We start from the raw sequence: 5,962 nt of genomic DNA on the forward strand, positions 1-5,962 counted from the left end.
CTAGACCCTCCTCCCCCCCCCCCCCCCCACAAATGGATTCCAGCAGCCACTCAGAAAAGAATGAGGAAGTGGCATGGCTGTTAGGCTCCAGATGTCTGAGCAGAAGTGAAAGTTTCAGCCCACCTCCCCCTCACAGGGGCACAGGGTCCACAAGCAAGGTGGTGGGAAAGGACCCAAGGCCCCCGGAGAGGAGGGTTGGTAAGGTGACGGGCGTCCTCCGCTGCAGAGATCCTCAAGCGTGTCCTCTCGGCAGACGGAGACCAGACCCTGGCTCTGAGACTCCTACTTGGGCGTTCTGCCTCACTAGCTTCCCGATTCGTTTTTGCACATTGGAGGCAACTAATGCAAATTCAGAGTTCTCCTTCTACAAGTCTAAACCCGCCTCCTCACAACAGTTCCTCGCTGGTTAAAACCAACAGCTGTATGGAGTAGAACATGTGAGTGGAAGAAAACGACAAATCACGCATTCCCAGGTTCCCTGGAAAGAGGGGAGTGTGAGAAGCCAGCCAGAACAAAGATGGACAAAGTTGAAAAGCAAAACAAAACTACCATTTTAGGCACTAGAAAACAGCCAAGGGCAGATGGCAAATGGAGTGAGAAGAGCCTAATCTTGACTTGCTAGCGTCCCTGAGTGGCCCTGAGTCCCCTGCCCTGGTTCCCACCCACATGGGGTGAGGAGAGACAGGCCTGCAGGTGAAGACATTGGTCCACGAGTTTCTGGCTTCCAGTGTTACCTGTCAAATCCAAAGCAATTTGGGTTACCGACCTCTCGTGTTTCCTTTCCTCTCCGGAAGGCGGTGGGCATTTCCTTCCCTTCGTTATTGGGAGACTCTATGGAGCAGTGCCTTGGTTTGTTCCTCCTCACTTTGTGCTACACCCTCAGGGGGCCCTTTCAATCTGGACATGTCTGTGAGGTCTAATTGACCTAGGATACTGTTCAAAGCTTCTATGTGCTCACTGTCTTCGGTCTGCACTCCACCCATGCAAACTACCGCTGTCTCACGGTCAATTTCTCCAGGGCTTTACGTACGTGGTATAGGTGCGTGTTCTAATGCGGTATGCATTCCGCTTCTACTTCCCTCTCAGAGCGGCCTTTTATTTAAAATGTTTTGTCTAATAGAACTACAGCCACCCCTCCTTTCTTTGGCTCACCATTTACCTGGTCTTTCCTCCATTTCTTCACGTTCAGCCTGTAGAGAGGCCTTAGATGTAAAGTCAGTGGGCAGTTGCTCTGTTGGGCACCTGGAACGCATCATCTTGGGTGCGACTGCAGCCCTGATGCGTGAACAGTGCCGTGATTGCTCCCTCCTGTGTGATGGATTGTTTTGCTCTTGCTTTCAAAATCCTCTCTGTTCCTGACGGTTGACAATTTGGTTATAATGTGTGCATGTCCTGTTCCCTGGGTTCATACTCTTTGGGATGAATCTTCCTGAACCTGGACTTCCATCTCTCTCCTCAGGTTTAGAAAGTTTTTGGCCCTTATTTTCTGTAAATGGGCTGTCGGGACACATCGCTTCTCTTCACCTTCTGGGACTCTGATAATGAGTATATTGGTTCGATTTCTGATGGCCCATAAATTCCACAAGTTTTTCCTCAGCTGGACAATTCTCTCCTCTGCTCGGTCCAGTTTCCTGTGGATAGTACATATTGAAGCGGTTCACCTCTCTGTCTTCTTGAGTTCCAGAATTTGTTGGTTCTTCCTTGTTCAGTTTCTTATTTTAAGTACTATTGTACAGTTGTGGTTGACTTGCCTGTCTGTGGATTTTGATGGGCTTCTTTAAAAAAAAAAAAACTAATTGCTTGATAGGCAATTGGTAGAATTCTATTAACTCGGGGTTGTGTTTGGAAATGTGTTGCCTTGATCACGTTTCCCTGGTATTTTGTGTTCCTTGTCACCCTGTCTTGGCATCCGCACCATTAACAATGCAGTTACCTTTGGTTGGGTTTTGGGTTTTTTTTTTCCCCAGTCCTGGGCCTTGAACTCTGGGCCTGAGCACTGTCCCTGGCTTCTTTTTGCTCAAGGCTAGCACTCTGCCACTTGAGCCACAGCGCCCCTTCTGGCTTTTTCTCTATATGTGGTGCTGAGGAATCGAACCCAGGGCTTCATGTATAGGAGGCGAGCACTCTACCACTAGGCCATATCCCCAGCCCCCTGCAGTTACCTTTTCACAGTATATGGACCCACGTGGCGGGAGACCCCTCCACTTGTGAGGACGCTGGCTCGGTGGGGCGTGGTCCGCGGGGACACAGGCTACGGGCCGTGGGGGGACCCTGTTGCGGAGGCGGACGGGGAGCTGGAATGTCCGTCGGCGAGAGCGCACGCACAGTGCGAGTCCGAGCCCAGAGGTCGGCATGGATGTGTCCGCGGCGGTGACCAGGGCGCCAGAAGGGCAGAGAGGCCCCTCTCGGCCCAGAGGGCACAGGGGCAGTTCTGGGTCAGGTCAGCTCTACCTGCCAAGGGGCTGCACTAGTCAAGAACTGGCGTTCTTCAGAGGCGGGTGTTCGGGTCACCATGGCAACGGCAAGCACCTGCCGCGGAGTCTTTGGAGGAGCAGGCCTCCGACCGCGGAAGTCAGGGCCAGGACGAAGCCTCCGCCCTGAGTTCTGTTGGCCTGGGGCTTGGGGTAACGCCTGCACGACGCTTCCCACCCTCTCCTAGGTGTCTGTCCTCGGTTTACGTTCTCCTCTGAGGCACTCGGGTTTCCTAATTGTACCCCAAAGCGCACCCGGAGCTATTTTCGTCCAGGGGTGCTTGTTAAGTCCCTGCTTTTGTGGGTAAGCTAGGGGGTGGGACCTCATAACCTCCCATCTTACTGACGTCATGCCGTCTCGATTTCATTTTTTAAATGTTAGTTTGATCAACTAAGTTGATTTTCACTCTTTGCGGGCCTCGAGCCCCACGGAGCAAGCATCAAGCGCTGGCGTGGAACTCCTGGAAGGGAGTCGGTCGTGGGCAGGGAGGAGACAGATGTAGCCAGAGGAGCCCAGGCCTGTCCAGTGTGCACTGCGCAGCTGCAGTCCCAGGGTGATGAACGGAGCCACTGCCGGAGCCTGGTTCCCCGTCTCTAAAGCCCAGCTTTGAGCCCAGCTTTGAGCGTTCTTGGTGACAGCGGGTCTGTAAACATACTCAGGACATTGTATTTCCTTTTCAGTCTAAGGCACAAACTCCAACGTCATGAGTCCTTACATTTGAGTCCTTCCATCTCGCACAAATAGCTTCGTGTCTAATACTTGAGACTTTGCCTTGAAATGGAAATGATGCTGATGTTTCTCCCCTGGGGTTTGTGAAGCCTCAGAGGCAGCGATCACCCCGCACCCCAGTCATCTCGTGTTCCAGGTGCGCAGGAAACCTTGGGGTTTCCTACCTTCCATTGATTCCAACCTCCTCTTCCTTTTGTGGCTGAGAACACTGAGGCCCAGAGAGAGACAGGGACCCCACAGGGTGGTAACTCGGGGTGCGCCTGAGTGCTCCCCCGACTCCTCCCGTGTCTGTTGGGTGCTCTGCCTCGCGGATGAAGCACAGATGTCTCGGGCTCTGTCCGCACACCCGCTGGGAATCGGAGGGAAAGCTGGGTGGAAAGGTTCCGCTCTTGGGTAGCCCCTTCCTGCAGTCCCCCCACACTGACCGCAGACAGCGGGGATCTGTGTGCTCGGGAAAAGCTCCTGCGGGGCCCGTCACTCGTTAAAGGAGCTGCTGGCCGAGTTACTCGAGTGCTCTGCACGGCTGCTTTCTCTGTTTCAAAACGGGTAGGCCTCTCCGTTCCCAGGCGGGGCTGGCAGCGGGGGAAATGTGAACGTTTGTCCAGAAGCCTGGCGTGGTCAGAGAGCCCGGCGCCCTCTGCTCTCTCTGAACAGGGGGCACCTTCCGCGTCCGGGAGTCCTCCTGGCTGCTTTCCCCTGGCCCACCCTCCAGTGGGGCTGCACGCTCACGTACACACCCACTGCCGAGCTCGGGCCCGGGCACCAGTGACCTGCACGGCTGCTTCCATGTTCACTCCCTTCTCCCCTCCAGTCCTTGTTTTGTTTTCGCATCATCATCATCATCATCATCATCATCATCTACGCAGACCTTGTTTACTGACTTGTTTGACCACCGTTATGTTCTTTGCCTCCCAGAGTACAGGCAACCCCAGGAGAGGAGCTAGGCCTGGTGTGCCAGTGCGTCCCTAGTAGCCTTGTGTCACTCTTTCGAGGTGTCCTGCGATCCAGAGCATAGGGCCACGCTTCATGGGGATTCGGGAGGAACAAGTGTTGCTGAAGGTCACAGTCTCTGAGCGGCGACACAGGACCAAATCCCAGGCCTCCTGGCCCGCAGTCCAGTCCTCTTTTCTCTCCAGCATTGGCCTCTAAGCAAATCCTTCCCAGACCTCCATTCCACAATCCCACTAATGACTAGGGTAGGAGCAGCTGAGTCGAGAACTTCCAATCCCAGGGGCTGGGCTCCCACAAACCAAACTTTCTCAGCAATTTAAAGGTCAAAAACATTGACAGCTCAGCCAGCGGCAAGCCCTTCTGAGACCCCCAGATGCTGCGGGGGCCAGGGGGCCCACCCTGTGAGCACTGGCTAAGTCAGCACAAGCCCCCCAAGGCCTCCTGGGCTCTTCCAGGGCGCGGCAGACGCTGGCGTCCGGTCAGAACCACGCGGAGCCCCACTCCAAGCCCGGGAGCACGAGAGAATCCCCAGGGTTGGGACTAGGATGGGCAGGCCCAGTGCCCCCCATGAATCGGCATCTGGTAAGTTCTCCCCAGAGAGGAGGTAGAAGCTCCAATTAGGACAGGAAGCCTGGAGGGCCCCGCAGACCACGCTCCCCCACCCCCGACTCGGTGATGAGACCCCCGATTCTACACCACCACCAAAGTGTTTCACCTCCGCTGCGCATCCACAATCACTTTGCCAGACAGATGCCTTCCGCAACGCTCAAATAAAACATGGCAAGAGAGCATGGGGTTCAGCAGAACCCGTCAAAGGGCGAAGGAAGAGTAGAAAAGTAGAAAGTGGTGAGGAACGAAGGTTCCATTTCCCAAGGAGCCATGCTGTCGGTTCCGGGTTTTCTAGAATCCAGGGCGGAGCACACACACCAGAACAAGGAATCTTGGGTCCAGAAGAGAAGACCAAACCAGCCACTCGAGGGAGGCCGGTTCTCTTGAGCTATGATCACAACATAGTCCACCCCCTGCCCTACAATGTCCCATGAGTCTTAAGGGTTTGGCCTGGAAGGTTCTGATCTCTTCAAAGAAAATATTCACCCACATATGGCGTACTTCAATGGCATACCTCAAGAAAACAATACGCAGCACAGAAGCGCATAGGAGAAAATGTGCCAGCGTTTTAGTAACAGTTTGTGATGGGTAGTATTTTGTTTTGGCGTGAGGGGAGTCACTTCAATTTCTCTTTTTAAGTTTCCTACATCTGAAAAGAGACAGGCCCCAAAGGAAAACCCAAAACCTTCAACTAAAAAGAAAGCTAAACGCATGCATAGACAATGGTGATGGTATACATCTGGTAATTAGTTGGTATCAACCACGGCGGCACTGTCTTTTGGGGGGGGGGTCTTTCCCACACCCTCCACCCTGGGATCCGTGAGGGCAAAAGACCTCTGTCTTCCCAACGTGAACATGCTAGCAAGGCCTAGGAAACCAGAGTTTTGTCTCCTTAAAAAAATTGTTCTTTTGTGGTACTGGGGTTTGGAGCCAGGATCTTACCCTTGCCCGGCAGGTGCTCTATTGCTGAGCCACGCCCGGAGACTTTTTTTTTTGCTTTATTTTCAAATAAGCTCTCATCGTTATGCCCGGGCAGATCTGGACCCCAGTCCTCCCGTTACACCTCCCCAGAGCTGAAAGCACAGGTGTGTGCCACCTCGCCTGACTTCGTTGGTTGACATAGGGCTTTGGGAACTTGTGTCCTTGGCTGCCTTGAACTACAATTCTCCTAACCTTTGCCTCCCTTGTAGCTGAGATGATA

This window comes from Perognathus longimembris, chromosome 21, assembly GCF_023159225.1.
Source record: "Perognathus longimembris pacificus isolate PPM17 chromosome 21, ASM2315922v1, whole genome shotgun sequence".
In the NCBI taxonomy this organism is placed as follows: Eukaryota; Metazoa; Chordata; class Mammalia; order Rodentia; family Heteromyidae; genus Perognathus; species Perognathus longimembris.